The following is a 27,449-nucleotide window of genomic DNA, read 5'->3' as shown; positions in this document are numbered from 1 at the left end:
TTATTTTTAGTAATTAGGCTTTGAAATCGACTGAAAAAAGTTAGCAAACAGAAAATTAATTGTTACAGTAATGTTTCTACTTACGGAGACAGTAGAAATTTAATTTATTTTGTAAATTTTAAGATTTTTTGCTGTGAAAATTCATGCAGTTGGCCAAATTTACATTACAAAACTTTCGTTTTAAACTTTGATTTGAGTAATCACGAGAAAAAAACAGCCAAAAATTAAAATGCTTGAGACAAGACAGTTAAATACTAATTTTAAATATGTATTTAAATTTTCGGTGAACACTGTAAAAAAAATGTTGTACTTTTTACAAGGAAAATCCTTAGAAATATACCCTTCTAAATTACAAAAAAAAAATATAAATTACATTGAACGAAATAGAAGTTCTAGAAAAAAAAAATTGTGAGCGAGTCAGTACTCGCCAGAAATGTGTAACGATCAAATTTCACGTGTCCTCGTGTCGCAAATACGCTTATAATAAGATACTCTGACACGAAATTTAACGTAGAATTTTTCAAAATAATGCCGAGCGTGATAAAATATCCTACGCGATTCGAGTTTCCAACTACATTTCTTGACGCGAACCACGCGTAGTTTCCGGAAGCGCCGCTAGAGTTCTCTGCCGGAGCAGCTACGTAAATTATTTAATTCTTGGATTGACAGACCAAAATGTTCCGATAAAAGCGGAAAAAAAAGATTTGAAAAACACTAAAAACCCGGCTTTGGACCTGAATTCTGACGAGGAATTTGATTAAAATGTATTTAAACCGTTTATATAAGTATTCCTTTGGCTTTGTAAACAACGGTTCGCAACACATCAGCGTTCCACCAAAATGCCGTGCGCGGAGAGCCTAAAGACGTTACACGTCCGTTGTTCGCTCGACGAACAAGTTTAACCATTCAGAGCGGTTGCTCGTCCTTTGAAGTCACTGATTCGCACCCTCAGGCCTCGCGAGCGCGTAACGGAACACGCTCCGCGCAGACACTAGCGCCATCTCCAGCGAGTGTTCGCAATCAGCCCGCTGGGACAACCTGATCACCAGACCGCGCCGTCGAATCCCGCTTCGTTCCCGACAGCTCAGCTGCGTCGCTTTTAATAAATAAATAATAAAAAAAAATTGGTTGTCTGTAAAGTCGGTTTACGGACGATAGTTTAACGTGACGTCATAACAAAACATTGATGAAATTATTGCATACTTTTATGAATAAAATTGAATCATTTTGATTTTAATAATAAAAGAATAAATACTTGAAATTATACTAGTAATTAGATATTTAAAATGCAAGAATAATTAACCTTTATTGCCGAAATTGTTGTAATAAGTAATGAAAACCACATTAAGTTTTCACTTCTCTTTATAAACAGTCGAGTGGAAGAGAGATAGATGCGGTGCAAGAGTACAATGAGCGTAACGGGACACAGCGTAACAGAACAATGTGCGTAACGGGACACTTTTTCGTGCGTGCAGCCGGCGTTCATCGATTTATTAGACGTTGTCACGTCAATAAAACGTATTCGTTTCCCTTTTATCAGCACGACCTCTTTCCTATAAACACAACCGTTCAATGGGCTATTGTTGTGAATCAGAGGGTTCGAAAAACATGGCGGCCAAATCTCGCGCGCACGAACTACTGTAACTGTTACCGTTTTTTTTTATTTTTTTTTTTATTTTTGACGTGACAACGTCTAATAAATCGATGAACGCCGACTGCACGCACAAAAAAAGTGTCCCGTTACACTCATTTTATATCGCTCTTTGCTAACCTGAACCTCCTAGCATTGCGACCGAGTCCGTGGCGTAATTCTGTTTTCATGCATTTCAATGTAACATTTTCATTGTTCTTTGCTAACCCGTTCCTCCTAGCATTTTTGCAGAGTCCGTGGCGCAAATATTATTTTTGACTGCATCTTGGTGTTGGGTAAGCCATTTTCCTTCACATCATCCTTGAAACACTCCCATTCGTTTCCTACTTTTCCTATCATCGTCCTATCCTTAACAGAATAACACAGATTGGAAGAAGTTAAATAGCAAACATGTATAAAAGTTATAGTTAAAATAATCTCTTCGTTAAAGTAATAAACATATTTGAATTAATGAGTGCCAATAAAAGTAAATTTATTAATTAAATTGTAGATTTCGTTTCACTCCTTCTTTGTATCCATACAAAATAGTGATAATTCAATAAAAATGATTCAATTTTATTCATAAAAGTATGCAATCATTTCATCAATGTTTTGTTATGACGTTGTCACGTTAAACTATCGTCCGTAAACCGACTTTACAGACAACCAATTTTTTTTTTTATGTAGGAAACCTACTGTGATCGTATGCACTTTCGTCGTTGTGGTGTCGAGAATACCTGTTTAATTTCATCGTTGTGTTGCTATGTGTTTGTCGCTGTGCGACTGAGCTTTCGTCACCCACCAGGCTGCCAGTCAGCTACTGAAACATGCAATAAGTAGGTATAGCGTCACATGTTTTTCCGTCACCACCGCCGCTAACTCCCCCCTCCCCCCCTCAAGCCACTACGCATAGTCAAGCCAGCAGCGCCTTTGATTTCCCACCGGAAGGAAGGTCGTGCATTGCGAGACGAGCCCCCCGCCCCTGGTGGTTTCCTGTAGGGTTGTCTCCCCTACACCCCCCCCCCCCCCCCGCGGGGATTGTCTAACGAGGCAACCACCAGCCGTCGGCGGGAGAACAGTAAAGGCGGCATTCCGAGGCGCTCTGGTGAGGCAGCGAATAAGCACTGCCGGAGACGCACCACAACGCTGAAATACCACAACGCCGAAATGCCAAATTGACCACAACGCCGACAGCTAGAAAAAACTGCGGTGTAACACAACGCCGAAATACACTAACGCCGAAAAATGTCTATGCAGGACTGCCACAAATGTTAGGTTAGGTTAGACTAGGTTTGGTTAGGTTAGGTTAGGTTAGGCTATGCTAGGCTAGGTTAACTTAGGTTAGTTTATATTGCGCTAGGTTAGGTTAGATTAGGTAAGGTTAGGTTTGATTGTGGTATTTCGGCGTTAAAGTAAATTCAAGAAACACACACAAATTCATTCAGTTGTTATTTCGGCGTTGTGGTACACAGCAGTTTTCTAGCTGTCGGCGTTGTGGTCAATTTTGACATTCGGCGTTATGGTATTTCGGCGTTGTGGTAACGACCCGGCACTACCTTGCTCGCGGTCCCGTACTCTAAAACGTATCCAAACCCAATCCCGGTAAGGAAACAGATCGGCAGTCGTTTCAATAAACGGTGCCCTGTGCGAGGGTAGAAACTGATTTCGACGCTTTCTAGCGGATTTTTTTTGCAACCGTCGATACAATTGTTACGGGAAAATAAAAATCTTAGAGATATCAGGACCACCACAGGAATAAAAATACTGTTATTCTAACTTTCTCAAAAAAAATTTAAAGTTGCGATTATTTCTTGTTTTATCACACAAACACGCTTGGTACGTGCCTTGATGTTCACGAAAATTACTATATACGAGTTAATGACGCCGGACGCGGGACCGCCATCTGGACGAAATAACCGAAAACGTAATATCTTTTCATGCGCTGAAGTTTGGGCAACAAATAGGACACACAAATATGTTCCCTAAAAAAAAGGGACTTGCCGTGTCTTACCTAAGGATTTGGGAGCGGTTTCGTGCACTAGGAGTACAGTTAGGGTATAATTTGTATCACATTCAAACACCTAGGCCGGTATTCCAAAGCCAACAAATAAGGGTTTAGGTGTTTAATATGCTACACCTGTTTCCCTAACCGTATTCCTAGTGCACGAGAGAATACGGCCAGTCCCTATTTTTAAGGAACAGATTTCTGTGTCCTGTCCGTGACCTATTTGTGTCCCAAAATCCTGCGCATGCGCAGAGCTCACTTTTTCGTTGATTTCGTCCAGATGGTGGACTCGCGTCTGGCGCCATCAACCCGTATATAGTCACTTTCGTGAACATCTAGGCACGTACCAAGCTATTGGTGTGCTAAATGAATCTTTATGATAGTGAAACTACCCTGCAATATATTTCGCAAAATAAAAAAAATCATATTAAAAAGTAATAGGAGGTGATTACATAATACATACCTTCCTCATTATTTTCCAATGATCTTGGAAATCTCATCAAAAGAAGATTTTTATATTTTTAATAACATTACAATATTGCATAATAAGGTTCAATCAGCTCATTAAGATTAGGTTTGTTTGTAGGAGTGTTTACAGACTGATTTGTGTAAGAAAATACATATACCTACACATAAACCTTAGTGTTATGTGATTTAAAATGTTTGAGGTTAATATTTTAGTGTGGAAAGTAGATTTTAACAAGATTGGCAGTTTTTTTGACGTGACAACGTCTAATAAATCGATGAACGCCTTCTGCACGCACGTAAAAGTGTCCCACTACGGATGTCCCACTACGGATGTGTTCTGTTTGCTCATTGTACGCATGCGTGGCATCTCTCTTCCACTCAATTGGAACAACCATCGATTTGACTTTTCAATCATATTTTCGTCGTTTGAATTATTAATATTATGTAATTTAACGATCGTCCACCGATTTTCAGCACAATCGGTACGGTTATTTAAAAGTAATGTTGAAAATTCAAATACGTTTTGAACCAACAATGGTGTTTTACAGTTACACATAATTATTCAAATTACACCCGGGATCTTTTGCACAATGTTTTAAAAAAATATTGTAACACATTATAAATAAGTTTGGTGTATTTGGGATGCGTATTTGTTATAAAATCGTGTTAGTATTATACTCCTACCGTGAACACAGTTTTATAAATATATATATAAATATAAATATATATATATGTAACATTTGAAACAACATTACTTTAGTATGGCTTCGTGGGCGTGTGGTTAGCGTACATATATCCTAACCTAAAAGTTGTCGGATCGAAACCCGACAGCTGCGAATTTTATTTGTACTTGTAAAAATAAATATGGCGCACGCAACATTTCAGAAGTAATAAATATATTTGAATTAATGAATGCAAATAAAAGTAAATTTATTAATTCAATTGCACATTTCATTTCACTCCTTTGTATCCATACAAAATAGTGATAATTCAATAAAAATGATTCAATTTTATTCATCAAAGTATGCAGAGGTAAATTATATCATGCAAAAGATTGAAAAATTAAAAAAAATTATTCCTCAAAGAATATAATATTTGTAATGCCTAAATGGTTTGGTTGCAAAAACCTATTACGGCTCAGTCTCAGGCCGAATATGATATTTCCTTTTCTTCTGGATCAATCATTTCATCAATGTTTTGTTATGACGTTGTCACGTTAAACTATCGTCCGTAAACTGACTTTACAGACAACCAATTTTTTAATATAATTCCTTGTCGAAAATCAAGTCCAAATCCGGGATCTATTGGACTGCAAATTTTAGTTTGAAAAATACTTCAAAGATAGTGCCTCGTTCGTAATGATTTAGAGAACCAAGAAAAAATATAAAATATTTTTGACGCCATGTTTATCCCAACACAATTTCCCTGGATAATCAATTATATGCATTTTTTTTGCTACTGTATTTTGTTATGACTATTGAAGTCTACAAAATGTATTACAGGATAGTTTCACTACCATAGACATTACTTTACTTAGCATATTCCTGTGGGTCCACCATCTTGACTACTTCGGCTTGTGGCTGTATTTGTTCCATGCATGCGTATTAGACTTACAAACTGTCAGATTTCCGTTGTGCAAAGTGTGCTTATTTCATTGCATTTCTGGTGCATATTAAAATTTCACCCTCAATGCTTCTAAAGAATTATAACCTAAAAAAAGATAGTGCCATATTGTTAAATATTATATATACCTAGGTAGTTAGGTTTTAAAAGGGGGAAAAAAATTAACAGTTTTTCCTTAACATGAATACATTTTGTTATATTTATCACGCTCGGCATTGTTTCAAAGCATTCTACGTTAAATCTGGGATCCGGGATTCGTATTGTAAGTGTATTTGCAACATGGGAACACATAAATTTGCTCGTTACCGAGGTTAGATGTTACACATAATCTGAGCGAGTGCTGAAAGACTCGCTGAAATTTTTAAAATAAATTATATATATACACAAATAAATATATATGAAGCCTACTGTTTTCGTCGTATGTGCTTTCGTCGTTGTGGTGTCCAGAATATCTGTTTCATTTCATCGTTGTGTTCCTCTGTTTGTCGCTGTGTCGTCCAAGGTTGTTGTTTGTCTGCATTTACTATTTTTGTCGCAATTTTCTTGCCATATCAGCCCGCTGTGTGCTTTGATATTGTTCTCATTTCGTCCATTAAATTCTCTGTGCTATTTGTACATTTAACATTTGACATCAGCTTATTTTGGCTTGTTTTCCGTCTGTTTGTGTATTCGTCTTTCTCTGTCCGTTGTTCAGGTTCTTCTCTATGACATGCAGTTGTAAACTAGTAATGGCTAGAGACCTGTAAAATTCGCGTATTCATTTCGCGATAGGATAGAGTCCAAATACTTTTGACATTATTTTGCTTCAGTGATTGGGCCACAGTTTATCTTGAGGACTCTGGGCCGATGAAAAATCTTTAACAGAAGAATTAGCGAATCACGATTCATTCCAGTCAACAGGTGTTACGAGTCGGTAACCAATCAGCAGATGTAATTTGCACGAGTGCGTAGAGGATCATGGAGTCTATACTTTAGGGATTTGAAATCGCGAATTTTACAGGTCTCTCTAGTAATGGCGTTTGGCCAGAATAATGGTTTTAATCAATCTCCCCCCAACTGCAAGAATCATTCAAAGATCGTATTTAGTTGTCGAAGCCTTAATCTTCTTTGCAGCGCTTCACGTAAACAATCTCTCTTTTTTTTTAACTGAAGAGAGTGTACGTATGTATTCAATCAACCGTTAAACCCGTCTCCCCCAGCTGCGGATCTCTCTTCTGTCCGTGACGTGTACCGCGACACACGGGCACACCTTCAGGTGATCCATCACGGGCTCCCATTGACGTCACCGAAGGGCATTCGGACGTCTAGCCGCTTTATGGGGCTTCCACTGTCCGTCACATTTGGAGCGCGGCACCTCGTACGCCGGTGACGAAACCGAAGATTCTTTGACCTTGGGGTCGGACGCCCGGGAAATTCCCTTTCATCTTCAGTTTTTTGTCGTTTTCAGAGTAGGTAATGCCCGTTCTACGATGACACGGAAACGGCGACGGATCTCACGGAACAGACTATTATTTACAGCAGCACGCAGACGGGGGAAGCCTATGATGTACATTCTATATTGCACAGACCCGAATACTCACGTTGGCAAGCCTTCTTTTCACAGACGAGAGAGCCAAACGCCCGATCGTGCATCTTCTTTTTTTTTTTTTGTTCATTTTAAATAAATATACAACTCATGATAACTAATGGTCAATTAGGTTAGGTTAGCTACATTATAAATACTTTAAAACATTGTGGACGGTTGTTTTTGATTCGGATAGCTACATTAAAGATGCTGCGAAATCATGTAAGCGGTTTCCTAGCGCTGGATAGCTACATATTAAAAAGTTATTTGCTAAGCAACCATAAAATGATTTTACAGAATTTTTAATGTAGCTATACTTACCTAATATAACCAACCATCCACAATGTTTTAAAGTATTTATAATGTAGCTAACCTATCCTAATCGACCGCAAAATTTAATGCCACACCGGTTTATACAATGAGATAGAACAGCGTATGACGTATGAGTAAGCTACATCCCAAATAAATACACCTGTTGTGGTACGGAAAAAAAAAGCTAGCATGAACTTCGGGGAACTTCGGGTGTGGCTCTCTCATCTGTGAAAAGAAAGCTTGCCAACGTGACTATTCGGGTTTGTGCAATATAGAATATACATCATAGGCTTCCCCGCAGACGGAGACGGACCCGTACGGATTTGTTCTTCCCAATGCATTTTGTTCGTGCGACCAATAGAAGCCGAGAGTTTAGCTGCGGTGCAAACCATGTTTGTCTATGTTCTGAATATGTTACAAATTGGTTCACGTACAATGATATTTAGTGCTATATCATCACTTTGTGGTTTATTTTTACTATACATGTAAATTCTGTCCCTGCTATAATCTCGAAGCTTACTATTATTTTTTTTTAATAAATTAATATTTCGTGTGCTTTAAATGCAATCTCACTGGCAGCCATTTGTTACGTTTCTCGTGCATTGTGGAAGCAGCAGAGACGCGATGATAAAAAGTTCTGTCTGTTAATTTAATCAAATTCACGCGAAAATCGAAACTTAAATAATGAAAGGTTAGTTATGTTAGCTCAATTACATGAATAATACGTAAAAAATAACTTTTTTAAAATTTTTTTTACTGTATCGGATGGTAGAATTTTGTACGACTAGGTGATATTAAATAAAACTTAAAAATATTTAGGGTAGATCGGTGGTATTTAAAATACTGTAAATTCGTGAAAATGTGTGAACTCTCGCAAAATATTGTACGAGCGAGCGGAGAACTTTGGATATGTTCGGAACTGTTCGGGGTTCAGTCATTGTTAGGCATTCCGCCTTTAGCATAAGCAATGTGCGCCCTTGCAAAAGTAATCTTCAGGGAAAACTGCGAACTGTAGGATCTTTTAATAAATTGCCTGGTTTGTAAGAGTGTTGTATTTACTTCCTTCTCTAGTTTTTGGGTGCTACTGGAAGCCGGGCGGGTTGTGAATTTGGCCAACCCACCACCAGGGGCGCTTGCGTCCCTGGATATCAAAAACCAGATGCGACTAAAATATGAAAGCATCCAAGTGCCCCCAATTCTCGTGTCATGGAATCTGTTTTTCTCTACTGTGACCCACTCCTCATCTACACCAACCTCTGTATCCTGTACACTCCTGCATTATCAATGCATGCCCTTGCATCCCGCATGTCTTTTTTCGAAGGTGTTCCTGGTGTCCGTGCAGGTTTTTACCTGCTTCAAATTTAACATACAGTTTTAATCTATTTATAATATAGGTGAGTTAGTCATGGCATAAATTGGTGCCATGGTTGGCCAATCCCCGAACAAAGCACTTGATGCATGGCTGATCCCCTGAGAGGCATTTAGGTCCCTCCCTAGCCCGGACCCCTCCCACAAAATACACCTAGTTTTAAAAAGCTAGAAAAAAGAAGAATCAGCTCCCCCGCCGATGACACACCGCGCGACCAGCAGCCGTGGCTGTATCGCCGTTCGCCGCGTCAGCTCTTCCCAGCTTGCTCCAAGCCACAGGAGCACAAGCTATCCTGGACCGACAGTGGAAACCTCGGCGGGGATCCACTCACAAGAAGGATCATCCCTCATCGCTGCCAGCTCAGGTGGCGTCTAGGGCCTGCCGTCAGTGCAGTTGCCGTACACTGGAGGACCTCGGAGTTATCTCCGTCTCTCCCCTGGCCGACACCAGGTACTCACAGCCGTTCAAGGTCTTGGCACACATGAACCCGCTGGACTCCTTGGGACTCTTCACGTTGAGATGCACCCCCAGGGATCAGTAGTCGAACCCCCCTTCAGAAAAACTTCAGTTGCACCTGCTGTTGCCCTCGGAGGTGCAGCCCTTTCGCCATTTCAGGTCTCCACCCGGACAAGCGGAGGATGCATTAAGGCGGGGGTACGCCTGGCAGGGTCCTCTTCAGCGTCACCCGCCGGTGTCTCGAGAGGGAGTACCGAATGTGGCAGTGCCTGTCATGACTAATTTATGAGCACCTAGTCGGTCCTAAAGTCATTCAGCATCATCTATGATCTAGGAGGTCTAGTAACCTTTTATGCAGTTATGCACAATGCCGGGATTACAACGGCCCGTCGGCTCCATCCAAAATTCGTCGATTTATCTGTCACACGTTTAGCTGGAATTTAAAATATCCCAACCTTCCATCCGATTGTTACCGTCAGTGTATCACGCAACCTGCCGTCGATCGGATGGCCCGAAAAAAATATTCTATCCGTCCGGCCTTCAAAAGTTTGGTAAGCTGTAACTTATGACTAGAGACACCTGTATTTCGCGAATACATTTCGTGTCAAGGTATCTCACAAAATACTGTAGCTTTTCTCCTGTGGTTATTGGCTGAGGCTGGTGTCGTCCCGCTCTTGACGGGGCCAATGAGAATGTGGTCACCGTACTGCTGCACCCTCACAATTTGCCATGACTCTTAGAAAAAGCTTGACATGAAATGAAATCGCGACTTATGACAAGACGATTTGGTTTGGTTGCACCAATCAATTGTCATAAGAATGCAAGCCTTTGGAGATCGTGTTTGTTCGTACCAAGATACCGTGTGTTCGCATATCCTCGCACGCTACCCCGCAGGCGTGTTGGAATGTGTCCCAGATCGCTGGAGCCGGACAACAGCTCCGACACCTCGGACGACAGTCGCCTTCTCCCGCAGGAGTCTAGCCCCCGCTACCGACGAAACTGACTGTCGCATCCGGGCGACCGTGAACACGATTGGTAGTGCCAACGGCACTTGGGGTTCCCAAGAGGTCACCCATCTAAGTACTAACCACGTTCGACGATGCTTAACTTGAGAACCGGTGTGTTTATCGTGATATGGCCGTTGGCAATCGTGAATACGAACAGGCTTTCATGTTTACGACAGTTTGCGACGGGTTACGAGACGCTCGGCTCCGTGCCGATCGCTGTCAGTTAACGACAAAACTTTGAACGAGGGCTTTGGTGTGTTGCGTAGAGAATTTAGCACACTTCCCCCCCCCCCTCCCTCCTTCTCATGACATCCCCTCGTAGGAATAAATTGTCCGCAAGCACATTTAGAGTTTCTCTGTTTCCCGTTGCCTTAGTTAACAGAAGTAAATTTCCTAAGTGATTTTGCTTCTGTAGTTTTGTATTATTGCCAAATGATTTAAGTTAGATTCGTAATATAACCATGGCTTGCACTTAGTTTGTAATAATTACATCGATTCAATAAGAATTGTTATTTGGGTTTTAATAACTTTAAAATATCAGTTAATGTTTCAATCTTAACACTTAATGTGAGCCTAAAATCAGTCCGTTTACTAACGTATTGTATAAAATAGACTGTTTATAGAGATTTGGGGTAAACAAATTTATTTTTTAAATACGAAATTCCAATGCTAAAGAGTTCAAGGTAAAAGTTACTTAATAAAGGTTAATTCTAAAGTGTATTGGTATCGCACGTTTACATGCTATGAGCCGATGCTAATATTTAAATATAGATTACCCTTTACAGTAATTAAATTGTATAAATAAGGCCTATAAAACTGATAAAATCGTTTATGAACAGAAAATAGTTGTTACATTGTGAATTCAATGTAAATTATAGGCAAAAACAAAATTATTGAAACATTATAACTAGGTACTGGGAAAATTCGCGTTTTCGATTACCTCTAGGATGGACTCCACCATCTTGTACGTACTCAGATTAATGCCGCCTGCTCATTGGCTACCTGTTAACTGGGATGCCTGTAATTCAGTGCTTCTTGATGAAGGTTTGGCTTTGACTCAAAGTTGTCTACATCAGTTGTCTACCCGATCACTGAAGCAACATGCGGGAAATGAATCCTCGAATTTTTTCACGTCTAAAATTGTAATTAAATAAACTATTATTGTCCGCATTGGCTTTGAAATTAAAGTCTAGTAATAATCAACTGCTGTAAAAAAATTCATGCCCCCATAAACCGGGAATGAAAAAAAAAAACGTGTTTTCACTCTGTCATGCAAACAGTTAGTTTAACAGCAAATCAAATCCCTAAATTGCTATCTCAAAAAAAATCTCGTGTTTGATATCGTTGGCTTTAAAAATTAGTTTATGTTTGTTGATATTTATATTTAATTTTTATGTATATCGCAGTGCCGCCTGGTACACCCATCACTAATCACATTCATTCAAACAGCATAACATGCTTAAAACAAATGTGGCAATTTATGCCAGATAATAATGCTACAAAAATAATTAGCACTTTCTCCTGTACAGTAAATAGTAAATTTACACATTAAGAGTTTTAAAAAATGTATATATTAATATATATACTTAATGTATTTATTTATAGCAACACAATGTAATCAAATTTGAACTAAAACTGACAACGTGAAAATATCGTTAACGGTGATAACAAGACGAAATAAATTTATGTATTTTTAGCGACTTGATTGTTTTCTATGTTATCGTGTACATTATTAATATGATTCTTCACCTAACAACTTACTTTAATTATTTGCAATCAAGGAGCACAGACAAGTGACTTAAAAAGCTCGTCACGTGTTCTTATTTACACACTCAACAGTCTTGTTGGGGAATGAACGACACCGATAAAATGTAAAGGAACAAAACTTTTTTCCACGCCGACATGGCCACGATTTTGAATTTCGTTTGTATGTTTTTGCTGTGCCCACCTATAAATACATTTTCTTCCTGCTTTATCATTCAAATGATGCGTTAAAAACTACAATCGTTTACGTCACGAAATATACAGTCTGAAAATTGACGCCTCGAATAAAGTTTGATTCCTCAACTAAAAATAAAATTATAACAGAGCTGAAAATTTGCCTCACCAGCTGAGATTTTGTGTCCGCGTATGAAATCTTGTTATATGATATGAAAACCGTTAAAAAATAATCTGTAATTAATTAAACGATAACATCTTTTTTTTAGTTGTTTATTCTGTTATATATATGTGAAAAATATTTTCTGAAAAGTAAAACTTTTCTTGTCGAAGACACATTAAATTAAAAAAAAAGTATTTATATATGGGATTTTGGTTTGAATAAAATATTAATAGTTGTAAATTTCTTTGAAAATAAATTAGTATAGAAAATAATTATGACAAATTATGCGGTTTTGATTAAAAAGTAAAATTTTATTCGCAAGCATTTGTGAAAAAAAACTGTAGAAGTAACGTGTTTTCGTAGTTGGTTTTTGATCGCAAAACCACTGCCTGTTCTGTTCAAGCGTTTGATAGGTGACAAAAGAAACTTGCGTCATTATAAGCGTTTTAGCACCGTACATTGTAAATTTTGTTGTAAATGGAACATAAATATTCATGTACAATTACAGATATTTATACATTTGTATATTCTCTTGACAACAACTGTATCACCACAAAATAGTGTTCGCAGTAATAGTGGGTTTGGATGCTTACCCGGGCATTATATGCTTTGTGTTATCCCAGTTATTTGTAAACCATTCCCTACATAGTTTCCATTATTAACTGCGCAAATTAATAAGCATTATACTCTTCTATACCGTGCAACCGGTCTCTACGAAAATTGGTATACGCCTATGTAGATATTTGAACACGGGGGAGTATTTTCGCGATGTCCATTTTGCTATAACTCGCCGCTAGATGGCGCTGCAGCGCATCAAACTTCTAAACTGTTCAACCGATCGCCTTGGGTAAACAGAAAATTATAGGTCACCGACACACAATTGCTGTTTGTATAGAGCTTTCATATAGTGCTTTAAATCACCCCGCGTTTAGCCCGGGCAACGCCAGGTACCACAGCTGGACGTTTTTAAAAGTACAGAAGTTTTTTTTTCTCAGCAAAGCGTTTTTCGAAATCGGCGAGCCATGAAATAAATTCAGTCAAGACTGCACACAAACGCTAGCTCTTTTCTCCTCATACATCTTTCTACGGATTCTCAGATTTCCTTCAGGCAGAATGTAATCGCCTTTCCAAGATGATCTCCCCCCCCCCCTTCTCCATCATTTTTTTTTCCTTTTACCGCTTTGTCCTGATGCTAGTTTCACTGGGAAACCAACATTCAAAAGCTCTAACAATACACGGTCATTTAACTTCCTGTTCCCACACCCCCCTTCAAAAGTAAAATGTAGGTTAGGTAGGTGTTTCACAAAAGATTTACACAGATAATTCGTTTTTAAATTTATAATGTGTACTGATATGTAAACATCTTAGTTCTCGGTAAAGGGCACTTGGTAGGAGTAATTTCGTGACTGGAACGGAAGTCGCATGGAACGGTAATGTGTAACCAAGGTGCTGCCATCTGTGGCGGATGGCGCGAACCAAAGTTCACAAAGACAAAGGGAAAATTTATAATATTAACTGTTTGATGAATTTTAACAAGGTGGGCAGTATTTAAATGAAATTCCTTGTCGAAAATGATGTCCAAAGCCAGAATTTAGTTTTATTTTTCCAACTATTTTTCACTGTTAATGGAGCCGATTCCTTATATAGTTTTAAATTTCTGTTTGCAAACCGAATGATTCTATTCGACGTAGCTGCTCCGGCAAGGATTTCTAGCGGCGGGTGCTGAAACTACGTGTGATTCCCGTCCATAAATGTAAGCGCGAAAGGAAAAAAAAAAAAAAAAAACACTGTTTGCGTATATTTATCACGCTCGTAATTATTTCAAATTCCGTGTCCGATTTTCGTATTACAAGTGTATTTGCGACATGGGAACACCTGAATTTGCTCGTTACCGGGGTTAGATGTTACGGATCGCTGGCCATCACTGAAAAACTCGCTCACGAAAGGTATGATTTTCGCCCGTCTAGACGATCGTAATTTTGGAATCACAACGCTACGGCGCTATGCGACAGCAAAATATTTTATTATTGTAAACAAACTGATTCACCCGCACGACAACCAAAAAAATAAACCGATTGTATATATATAAGTTACTCGCTGTCGCATGTGCTCCAAAGACACGAGTGTCGTTAATGTTAATTTTTTTTTATTATTCAGCCGTGTTTGAGAAAGTAATTTGTTTAATTTAAATTTACCGTTCAGTGTATAAAACACATTTCAGAGATTTCACAGACAAAATTTTTAGTAAACGAAACCTTGAGTGTACAAAAATAATAATAGAACTACCAGTGCACCACTTTAACAGTATTTCGAAAACAAAATTCTGACAGGCGTTTCAGTGACCCGCGACGCGATGGAAATATAAAATATTTCTGAACGTAAATTTCTTTCGCGTCCGCCATTTTTGTCACGTTGACGTCATAGATGTGTCGATCGTGACTGGTTACAAAGAACCGCAATAACTTGAAGGAAAGGTATTTTTGTTAGGCCAGATACCTAAATAATACGTGTTTTCGTTGTTAAAGTAGAAAAATTCTCGCAAAAGTACGTTCTTTATTTATTCATCTTCCCCGGAAGCTTTCTCATTTCTAGGTGATGGTTGGATTAGATCAGCGACATTTAGAATTCTTTTAAATCATGATAATTAATGGATACGTGTAGTGATTAAACTTTTCCACTGCACTGGAAGAGATAATCGCTATTACGAATTTATTCATTTTTTTTTTCAATAACATTACTCCATCGACATTTTAACAAGGCACAAAAACTTAAACTCACAGGAGAAATGTTGTTTTTAAGTCAATGACTATAAACCTTTTTCTTCATAAAATTATGAGCTATCATTTTTCAAAATCTGAAAAAAAAAAAAAACTGTTGGCCAAAAATTAAGACTTTTGTTTCAATCATTCCAAGTTGGGTAATTCATTACTAGATATGGATATATATAATTTACGTAACATATCACTTAGTAGTAAATAATCACATTAAATACATAACATTTACGCTTAAAGATACCAAAACTCCTTTCTTCTTCTTCTTGGTTTTGTGAATGCTACATGGCTTATAGCTCGCTGTTAGAACTGGAAGTTACAACGGATGCGAAGAAAACAATAATGTGAGCTATAATCGCTAAGTCTGAGACGGTAAAATCTTTAAACGTTGTAGTAGTAACACTTGTGCCATCACTGCTAGACCATTCGCAAAACGATAGATGAAGCGGCGAAGTGAGAACATGCGTAATGATTGGAACGGAAACGTCCTTCATTTCGTCAAAAGGAATGGAATCTTATAAAGATGACTTCGAGGACGAATGAACTAAAACGAGAACTTGAGGCGACGTTGAAACGTTTATTATCATGATTGAATAATAAATTGGAAACTACTCGAGATCTCTTGAATGTTTCCAACTTTTATTGAGTCGCTGCCAGGAAAGATTACAGACGCCATTGTAAGTGAATGACACTCGAATCGAATGCATTAAATTTCCCTGGCGTACTAAAGGAAAACTGTTCATCATTACACTTCACGAAATAAAATGTAATTTAATGTTTGAACCGTAGAATAATTAATCTCACTTCATACAATCATAAAATATGTACCTGAATTATAATTTTAAACATCACAGGCTTTCTTAAAAGTCTATTTGCTTGCATGTAACCAAGATATAAAATATTTTTCTAGTCCTAAAAATAAATTGGGGACGAATTTAGATTTTTTCTTAAATAATAGCAAGATTGGGTGTTACACCTTTTAAACGCACGAATCACACATTATAGATATAATTTACAATTTTACGGTTCATGCTTTTAAGTTAAAATATGTATTTTCAAATCCATTTGAACGTTTTAAACGTTAATCTCACAGTAAACATAATCGTACTTGAAATTCGAACATCTGGATTAGATATTAAATACGACTGCTACTAATAATTACAGACGTAATGTTTACAGATGTTTCAGCGTAATTAGTAGTTGCCATAATCAGGATATTTACCTCTCATGTCATTATGATAAAACAGAGTTGTAACCTTATATGCAAATAGCTGTAGTTCATATTTAGATCTCGTAATAAAATTGTTGTCGTGCAATTAGTGACGTGATATTATTTCACTGAAATTTTAGTTTTATAAAAATAACATATACCAGAAGTGTGTGTTAATATAGACGTAGGCAAAATAAAAACACTTTAAATAACACATATCTTGAAAAAAGAAAACCAACAAAACATAAATTTTCCACGTTAATTCCTACGCATATTAGAAACTCAATCTTTGTCACTGTGTACTTAAATATTATAATTAAAAGCTTTATAAAAATAATTCTTTTTAGATTTTTAACTTATTAGTTAAATCATATTGCAAGCAAACAAAAAGAAATTTTTCTTTAGAAATACGTCATTTCTACGTACCGGTAGGTTAGATTGTACAAATCAGCAGCAAATATTTTTTTGTAAAACTAAAAAAAGAAGTGGGGAAAGGTGGGGATAATTTCCCATTACGAGTTAATTACTCGTGTTAATAACAATTCTCGTGCAAGTAAATAAAGTTTAATTTTTTTTTGTTCCCAACACTTATTTCAGTTATAATTCCTTGTGTTAGTGACAACATGACATAATATTTTATTGCAACGGTATGATACTTTTTGGATTTCACATCACAGCTTTTGTATTTCAATGGACCACGACATCAAAGGGATGCGATAAAAGTTACTGCTAACATCATGAGTACTTCCGTTATTGTAAAAATAGTGTTTACTATAGCTCTTTTTCTTTTTAACTTTTTTTAATGCATCGGTATTATTGTTGGTAGAGGAAAGTTTTATGCTTAATTGCGACAAAACTGAGATTCATATCGAAATGCAAGTCACATAGCAAGGTGAAACACGAAATGCAAGAAAATTTAGTTGTAACCAAATTTCTGTTATAAAAATGAATTTGTTTAGAAGTCTTTAACCCATATTTAATATGTACAAAAACTATTAATTATATGGTGTCGATATTTTTCTTGGTGCATTGTAAAATGATAAAGTATTAACTTTTAGTTTAAAACATAATTAATATTTAACTAAACAAATTCAGTCAATGTAATATATAGAAAGAGAATACATAAGAAAATTGGACTTTCAACACTGCATATTTCATTTTTTTTAAATCAGCATTAACATAATTGTAATAGTAAAACAGTGACAAAAGAACAAAATTCAAATTTTAAACTAGGTAAACACCAGAAGGAAAATAAAACCACGCAACAAATATATATAATTTTTTTTCACTAGGCATTGCTAAAAAAGTTATGAATATTTAGTAGCCACATTAACAAAGTGTCTTTGATTCGATACATTAAAGGGCATTTATGCCAATTTGAGTAGTTTTATTATAGCCAATGCACGATATAACTGACTAGTACAACGTTCATGAATATAAAAACAACGAAATCTTAATTTTTTTTCAACGAATTGGGTGAAAAAATGAAAGCATAAAGTATATGGCTATACTTAACTGGTTGTGCAAACCAATTTTATGTTTAAAAATAATGTTGCTAAATTTTATATTCTGGTCACACAACACTGTTATGCAAAGCAAAATATTTTGGTGTTTGTTTCGAGCTACCAAACGTAAAAATAACCGCATACACGAAGTCCTATGCTTAAACGGGAATTTGTTTCTGTAATTTCCACTTGCCATAAGAAGAATCAAACGAGTACCTACATCTCTTATTTTCATCCAAACTCGAAATAAACTTTTGCCTTCTGCCAATGTGCTATCTACGTGCGGAGTATAACAAGTAAAAGCAGCGGGATGAAGTAAACAAATTATCTCGGCTTCTCAGCGAAATGAGTGATCACGTAATAAGGCTTTTATTTCGAGGGGGGAGTAAAGAGAGTGAAGTGGGGTAAAGGAAAACTTGAGTGGAGGGTTTCCAAAGATACTAAGCATTCGTGGGAAGAGAAACATGCAAACGTATTGTTTTGTAAATTAATATTTGTGCTCAGGGAATTGACGCTGTTATTATTTTCTCCTTCATCCACTTTCTTTTGTTCCACTTAAATTTTCCTTTCCCCAATCCCTCTCTCTCTCGTTCTCTCTTTCTCTCTCTCTATCTATCTAACTATATATCTCGCTCAAACAAGTAGTATAATTTGGTATTTCAGGCGCCTGCCACATAAAAAAAAGTCTGTACTTTTACCAAATATGTCTTTTGAAACCAATTGCCAAAGAAATAGTTACTAATACTACAAGAAAGATGTAAATTTGTACAACGCATGACTATGGCTATTTTTGCATATATGAAATGCGTTTATCGATATATTTGCGCATAATTTTATATATTAATTGATGTTTCGTTAAAGCATAATTTTTTTTAAAACCATGGAAAAGATAGTCGAATATTCAAAAAATTTAACTTTATATTGTTTTATTATGCTTATTAATGTGCGCAGTTAATACTGGAAACCTATACAGGGAACAATTTACAAATAATTTCGACTATTGAAGGTACCTACTGGGACAACACAAAGCAAAAATACCCGTGTAAGAATCCGAACCCAGTATTACTGCGATACAGTTTGTTTTCTGTTTAAAAGTACAAATTTACAGACATCTGTAAGTTTACATGCATATATCTGTTCCATTTACAAAAAAAAAAAATTACAGTGTGAGTTCGCAAGCGAGGATTTAAGAATGTCGTCCGTGGAATTGAATGACGTCATACCTGCTCCGACGTCATGGACCCCACATTTATTTTGACTCCTGTCACATCTTTCAAAAGGTGTGTTGTGAAATATTTTCATTTAAAAAAATATAATATTATTACTAGAAATATGTGGCGGATATTATCCTATTTTTTTCATGCAACTTTTGTATATGTATGTGTGTGTTTATTGTTTACTAGCTGGAGTACCTGGCGTTGCCCGGGCTAAGCATATGGTTATTTTGCTCAGTTAGAGATTAAAAAATACAACAATGCAATGGCCGTTTCCATGTGCATGCATTAAATTATGTAGAACTTGTTTTAAAAAATATATGAAATTTTATATTTGTAACGTCTTCGCAACCCCCAGATTTTCGTAAAAAAATCAGTTCTAAGCGGATGTCTACGTAGAAAATGGAATATGCGTACCAAATTTCCAGTCTGAATTTCTTATAGTTCCGCATAATTCGTGATGAGTGAGTGAGCGAGTGGTTTTCGCTTATAGGATGAGTCAGAATTCAACAGACAAACTTAGGTTGCAGGTTCATTACAACAAAATAAGTTGAATACTTTATAACTTATGATCCTAAGTGCTTTACAAGGCTAGTGTACGCCTTTGAAGTTGGGGATGAAAAATGTTTTTATAGTAAATAATAGAGAAATTATTTAAGATTGAACACTAAGGGCCTGGCTTATGTTTCATTGAAAGAAAATTCGTTTTCACTGAAATAATAAGGCGTAAAACATTTATTTTCTATACATATTTTTGTGTCGGGTCACAAACTCCAGTGTCTGTAAAAGAGGTGGACAGTACAAAATATTAATATATTAGTGCACTTTTCATTTTTTTTATAAAAACGCGTGTTTCTTAGGGATTAAGTTCCATTCACAGTGATAACACACCATGAAAGTGGCCACAATTGCGATTAAAATATGGAGTAGCATACTGCCATTGTTCAAAAACTTGAATAAAATTTTCGTTTGGATTATTGCCCACATTTTATAACAACGTTGTACTGTAACTTTTTAAGGGTAGGCTTTTATTATTTACAAATACTGCTATATCTTACGGAACCGTGATTTTTGAAGTGAAACGTCTTTGCTGAGGGAGCTACAATTTTGAAACTTTAAGAAAATTCCGATCGCATGAGGGGATTAGTTAGGTACGAGCAGGAGTGTGTGTTTGCAGCGACGCCACTCCAAAGCATGCGCTAGCTGTCGAATGGGAAGAAGACAAAGTGAAAGGGAGTGGGGTGATAGGTAAGTAGCGTAGCATGCTATATGCTAGTCGTAACGGCAGGAAGAAGAGACGGCAGGGGAGAGGTAGAAATGACGCAGCAGTGATGCTACGGAATTCTCGTATCGCTGCTTGTGTTTGTCTACTCCTCAGTTTTCGTAACGGCTGACGACTGACGCTACCATATTCCTTTTATTTTGATTTAAAGTATCCACAATTTATTCGCGTGAAAATAGATATTGATTTGTACAATTAACTTTATAAGTATAATATCTTTTTGTGTAAATATTGTGATTTAAAATGTAAATAAGACAAATAGACTTAAGAAGTAAGCTTTATAGGTGTAATTTATTTTAGGTATGTGAACACTGTCATTTGAATTGTCAAAATGACTTAAAAACTTATGCGATAATCTTTATAATAATTGTGTAATTTAAGTTCGATTAGAGTGTTTTTTTTATTTTATTCAACTGGAGATCGTGATCTAGTATAATGTCTAAAAATATTAAAATGGCTTAAGCAGATAAGGGTTATTATCAAAGGCAACGTGGGAATAAATTGACAAAAGAGGCGTCAACAATTTCCAGTGAACAGATGCGGGAGTTCAGAGAGCAGAAAAGTTTTTTTATTTGTGATCATTATTGTTCTCAATTATTATTTCTTTTTCAATTAAAAATATTAATAAATTATCTCTATCTATACTTAATATCCAAGTGGTTTCACGTTTGTTGCGCGTGGACTCCACATATTCTTTATATATATATATATATATATATATATATATATATATATATATATATATGTGTGTGTGTGTGTGTGTGTGTGTGTGTGTGTATATATATATATAAATGAAACAAAGCCTATGTCCATGTAAATATGAGTAAAATTAAAATTAAAAAAACAGTTTTATACACAATTAATATCCTCACATCTTTAATCTTTTTTGTGTAACTTTTTCCTTCCTGTCATGCATGTCTTAAAGATATACCTATAGTATTTTGAGTATTTTAACATTTTTTAATTTTTAAAATAAAATATAGCCAATGTCTATCTGGAACAATGTTCTTGTATAACAGCGAATACTTGAAAGTTGGGTACAGTTGAAATCGGTACAGAACTTTACGAGTTTAATTTGTCAAACAAACAAAAAAACTCACAATCTCTCTTTATAAATTAATTATAGAAGTATATATTTGCATGTGTTTTTGGAAGGAAGTTTTTATTTTGCACTGTAGTATACATACATAGGTTTTATTGGTATATTATATGTTTATCTATATTTATTATTTATTGCACGCTAGTGTTCATTGTTATTGTAACTTATATAATTATTTTTTCTTAAATTCAGTTTCTTTTCTAATACAGCAAATAATGTATAGTATTATGATGCGTCTCAAAATAAGAGATCAGTGTGCAATGCACAATATCCTCTATTAGCGCTGTCCTTGTTTCGGTGTGCTATATTACCCGATGTACGTAAAGAACACTAAAGTTTAGACACAACTATATAATTATTTTTTAAAAAATTAAAAATACTTAATTTTTATTTTGAAGAAAAAAATTGTAATGAGGATTAAGAAAATAAATGTTATTGTTGTATTTTAAGAGAATTATTTGATTATGTATATTCAATTCTATGGAAACACACCAAAAAAAAGATGTAATCTTGGTTTCGTTCTTTTTTTTTTCTCCGTCAAAATATGATCTATATTTTAATATTACAAAGTTTAGCTCTATTTGGTCATAAAAATTATCAATGGAATAACCTTTTATTAGTGACAGACTGTTAAAAATAATTTCGCCTGTAACATAATAATTTGTGCTTAGACGTTTTCTTGTTTTCAGAATGTTTACAACAAAAAATCACTATTTTATGATCTCAAAAAAAATCAAATAGGTAATTTTAAAATATACTAAAATGTATTATTATAACTACCAATAGTAGACAAAATATGAATTTTTAATGCTGACAAGCTGGCTAGTATTAATCTCGCAGCAGTGGGCGGCATTTTCTCTGTTCTGCAATCCAATCTAGTCATGTGTTTGTTTATTTAGTTTGTTGGTTAAGTGGTAGATAAGGCGCCACTTGAAATATGAATATTGAATAAATAAATAAAAAATATTCCTTAAAAATAAATTATAATAATAAATTTACATCGTTGACTTCGCATGTTCGTGGTTTTAGCCCGAGTGAAATTTCATTGAAAATTTTATTTAAAAAAAAAAATGCAACGGTCGTGGTCGACGATTTTCAATACTCGCCCGCGAAATCAGGCGCCGTGGACCCGAACGTACCAAATTACACTACTCGCGTACACGCGGAACAAATGCTGTCACTCACCCCGCTTGCGTCGACATTGCGATGAACGAACCGGACGGAACCAGGCGATGTTGTGGTCCCAGTCGGTAATCGCAGCTGCCTTTCAACTGGGAAACCTAAAACAATGCGATACACAATATCACCGCACTCGACTAACCGCGTCGACAAAACAGTTTTATTTTTCCCCTCGTACTTTCAGTTAAATTAGATTTTATATAATGTGTACATCACCGTCAGTTTTTCACATGCGTATTTTTTTATTTATTGCATGAATCAAATCGACCTCGTTAAAACTTTAATAAATTACAACTTCAGGCCTCCAAAATGTGTTTTGAAACTTCTGTGAGAACTTACATTAAACAAAATAAATTTAGAGTAATATTTTTTTCTGTGATTACTTGAATAAAAAATTAGTATTCTTATAACTTAAATTATTTTCACGTTAAAAATACTACGCTTCTTATTTTCATGCAATAAATCTCCAGAAGATAATTTTATTCACCCTTACCATCACTTTCAATGATACGTTAAAAAAATTAATGAAATTAAAAAAAAATTCAAATTAAGTTTTTTTTATTAAATGGATTCAGTTTTAAGACGCATACGCCCAGCCAAATTATTATAATTTTGAACTTTTTATCCAAACCTTTTGGCATTTCAAGGCACATATCATATCTCCCAGACCTTCTATACCTTGTTGGAACCACGTATTTAATAACAGGCTCCAGTCCGTAAGCGCCGCGAGGTAGTAGCTTATTATACCTCGCGGGCGACTACAGCTGTCATGATAACCACGCCAGTTCACAAGTGTTGACTTCAACAAGTAGCCAAAGCTAAGTCCTACGCCATCTCAAACCAAAACATTTGGCAAGCGGTATCCCAATATTCTAAATTACATGACGGTGACGCCTAAACGTCCACTGGACATCGCGCTCATGTGCCGTGGATAGAGCAACCCGAGAAAACACACCTTCTCGCTACAACGTACGTCACGTTTCCCACTTGCTAAATATTCCATATTCGACCCAGCCGAGAATCGAACCCTCATCGCCTCTCAGGAAGGCGAGTGATCTGACCACTTTTTTAGAGGCGTAACTTCTTAGCTCTCTGTACGCGGCTTTTGGTTTGGCGTAATTTCGTGAGTACAACGGAAGTCGCGTGCAACGGACATGTGCAAAACATGGTACTGCCATCTGTGGTGGTTTGGCAAAAACCAAAGTTTACAAAGTCAAATGTAAACTTTGAAGTATTAACAATGGATTTTAAATAAAATGGGCAGTATTATAATAAAATTTTCTGGTCGAATATCAGGTCCAAGTGTTTTTTTTTTTTTTCGCTTTTATCGAAGCAGTTTCATTATGTAGTTTAACGTTTCGGTCTGCAAACGGAATGATTCGATAATCGACGAAGCTGCTCAGGCAGCAAATTCTAGCGGCGGGTGCGGGAACTACGTGTGATTCGCTTCCAGACATTTAGTTGAAAACACAATTTGCGTATATCTATCACGCTTAGAAGTATTGATCCATGACCTTTTTTTTTTTCTCGCTAGCGAGGTTAGATGTTACACACTTCTGACAAGCACTGAAAGACACGCTCTTTTTTTTATTTTAATGAACGGTACGTTGGTAGCTCTTAATTATTACCAGCAAGCCGATCATCCCCCCTTTTTTTAATGACTTAATTTGCAAAAAAAAAAAAATGTTTGTGTTTATTTTGACAATTTGTTGACGGCGATAAGCGTTGCGAGTTGTTTGGGCACTTGACAAATTCACCCCCGCGCCTTAGCCGGGACTCTAACCCAGGACCCTCCGCGCTGAGAGCCGGTGTGCGGGCGGTTGCGTTGCGGAGGTCTGTCCGCCGCTCAACCACCCTGCAAAGCTTAAATGGCAGAACAAAAAATTCGGCGAGTCTTCCAGTACCAACCAGAGATGTGTAACATCTTTATCCCGGTGACGAGCAAATTCATGGTGCAATAATGCGCAAATTTGTGTTTTAAAATAAATTTCTTGACGCGAATCGCACGTAGTTCTCGAACACCGCCGCTAGAATTCGCTGCCGGGGCAGCTACGTCGACTTTTAAACCGAAATATTTAAAATATATACCTAATGAAACGGCTCCGATAAAAGCGGTAACATATCTTGAAGGAAAAAAAAAAACCGGCTGTGGACCTAATTTTTGGCTAGGAATTTTAGTAAAATTTGCCCATCTTGAGAAAATTCACTAAACAGTTTATAAAGTTTTCCTTTGGCTTTGTGAACTTTGGTTCGCGCCAACCACCACAGATGTAATAACCGTGGTAACAAATTTCCGTTCCGGTCGCAAAATTACTCGAAACAAATGCCGTATACCGTCCAATTATAACTTAACGCTGTGCATTAATAACTTAATATTTTTTATTGATTACTCTCGCCATGGTTACTCACCATAAGTTTGTTTTCCAAACCGGTATAGTTCATGTGACTTGGGCTGGGTTTATGAACTACGCAAGGAATGCAACATCACAATGGCGCAATTCGCAACCAACGCAAGTAAGTCCCACTTGTTTATACAGGACGCAAGTCGCAAGACGTCACAAACCCTATAACTTAAAAAATGTGAAACAGCATATAACATATTATTTTTACACCGAGCTTTTTTTTTACTATTTATTTTTATCACGAAAACAAATGAAATGGTCGGCAAATTGTTTAAAAGTTATTTTCCATGTTGTGTGAACGTTTAACGAGTGAAAACTTAATGTGAGCTTGTGAGCTTCTATGTAAATAACGTCTGCGTCTTTAAAAATTTTCGGAACACATCTCTTCAAACATGGCCAAGCCAAGACGCAAGAAAAGTTGGAAGTTGTACAATACTTGCGTTGCGCTGTTGCGCCTAGCCAAGTTTATAAACTGGTACTCTAATAAAATGTGATTTCTGGACATTTTGCGTCTTGCGTTTCTTGCGTAGTTTATAAACCCGGCCTAAGTGTTGCAAAAGTCTAAATCCAAATGAACGTTTTGAACCAAGAACTTAATTTCTTCAACCAGCGAAAGTGCGGGTGAGTGTGTGTGTACATGTACATATAAATATTGTTACATACCTGAATGAACAATAATAATACCCATGGTGACACGAACTCAAGCTCTATTTTCCACAGGAAGATCAACTCAGTGCTGGCCGCCTGGGTGATTTATTTATTATGTATGGTAATAAAGTAGGTGGATCCTTTCAGCAGGCTGGGCAGGAAGCCAAAATTATTGGTATCACTCATGTCGCTGACCTCATAAAAGGAATGAATGGCTTCGGCGCGATGAACGATGAATGAATTTGTGGATGCTCCAACCGCATTTCGGGTTTCATATGTAGGTAGGGCGCGGAAAAAAAAAATGTGAAAATAACTTTAATGGGTGTCGAGCGAAAAGTATACGAGTTGATACGAAAATACCGAAGAGATGGATTGCAAATTGCACAGTCAATATTCTGTGACTTAGTTTCGTTCATAAGGGCCTTGCAGGGCTAGCAATAAAATTTATATAGAAAACAACTATCCACTTGAAACTTACATGCATGATAGTTTTTTAAAATTTGTTTATTTATGTCATAAAAGTAGCACAATTTGAGAGATTTGAAACATATAGGAAAAATCTTTATGCTGTGGTTAACGTATTTATATTTGTTTAAAAAAATTATTATATCCAACCCGAAGGCAAATTTTGTTCCAAGTCAAGGCTTTAATCAATCTATTTTGATTTAAAAATGTAGTGGCGCAGTTATGGCCACTAGCTTTAAGAGACGCACCGATAATGAGATATGTCTCTACTAATCTAGGTGTATATTAAGGTACGTACGAGGTTTGTCATTTCCATGGCATCTAACTACCAGTTAATTATGCACGTTTGATGTGTAACATCTTAGCTCTCGGTATACGGCATTTGGTAGGAGTAATTTCGTGAATGGAACGGAAATGTGTAACCGCAGAGCTGTCATCTGTGGCGAATGGCGCTAACCAACCAACACAAAGAAAAAGGTAAACTTTCAAGTATTAACCGTTTAAGAAGTTTAACGAGATGGGCAGTATTTTAATAAAATTCCAAGTTGGAAATCAGGTTGAAATCCGGGGTTTAGAATTTTTCTTCAAGTCTTTTTCGTTTTTATCATTAAATTTTCATTGGTTAGTTTAACCTTTCGCTCTAAAAATCTTATAATTAAATAGTCGACGTAGCTGCTCCGGCAACGAATTCTAACGGCGGGAGTGGAAACTTCTTGCTATTCGCATCAAGAAATATAGTTGAAAACACGATTTTCGTATATTTATCACTCTCGGCATTTTTTTTTTTTTTTTTTTTTTTTAAGAATTCTACGCTCGAGTGTCGCATTATAAGTGTATTTGCAACATGATAACACATGAATTCGCTCGTTACCGAGGTTAGATGTTACACATCACTGGCTAGTACTTAACGACTTGCTCACATTTTTTATTATCATATTTAAACTGGCGAATATGTATACAATATAGTTTGTTCATATATTAAATCAATTATAATTTTTTTTAACAAACTTTTAACCCAAGCTAAGCCAAGAACTTGGCTATGTAAGGTATTGCAATGAGTTTAAACGAAGTTAAACCATTTGATGCACTAGTTTATCGTAAATGCTGACCATGAAATTAATTTACTGTAAACATTAAAA

General features: G+C 36.3%; 1 protein-coding gene and 1 pseudogene across 1 annotated transcript in view; both read right to left on the bottom strand.

Moving 5' to 3' along the window:
- Window positions 1–27,449, bottom strand: part of LOC134538356 (C-1-tetrahydrofolate synthase, cytoplasmic) — a 298,992-nt gene that overhangs the window by 263,566 nt on the left and 7,977 nt on the right. The window contains exon 2 of the mRNA XM_063379607.1: window positions 22,802–22,896. The gene's annotated coding sequence lies outside the window, so the exon portion shown is untranslated. The remainder of the gene's footprint in view (window positions 1–22,801; window positions 22,897–27,449) is intronic.
- On the bottom strand, window positions 10,467–10,573 carry LOC134538645 (5S ribosomal RNA; annotated as a pseudogene).

Source organism: Bacillus rossius, chromosome 13 (genome assembly GCF_032445375.1).
Source record: "Bacillus rossius redtenbacheri isolate Brsri chromosome 13, Brsri_v3, whole genome shotgun sequence".
NCBI classification, from domain to species: domain Eukaryota; kingdom Metazoa; phylum Arthropoda; class Insecta; order Phasmatodea; family Bacillidae; genus Bacillus; species Bacillus rossius.
This window is presented reverse-complemented; position numbering and strand designations above follow the sequence as displayed.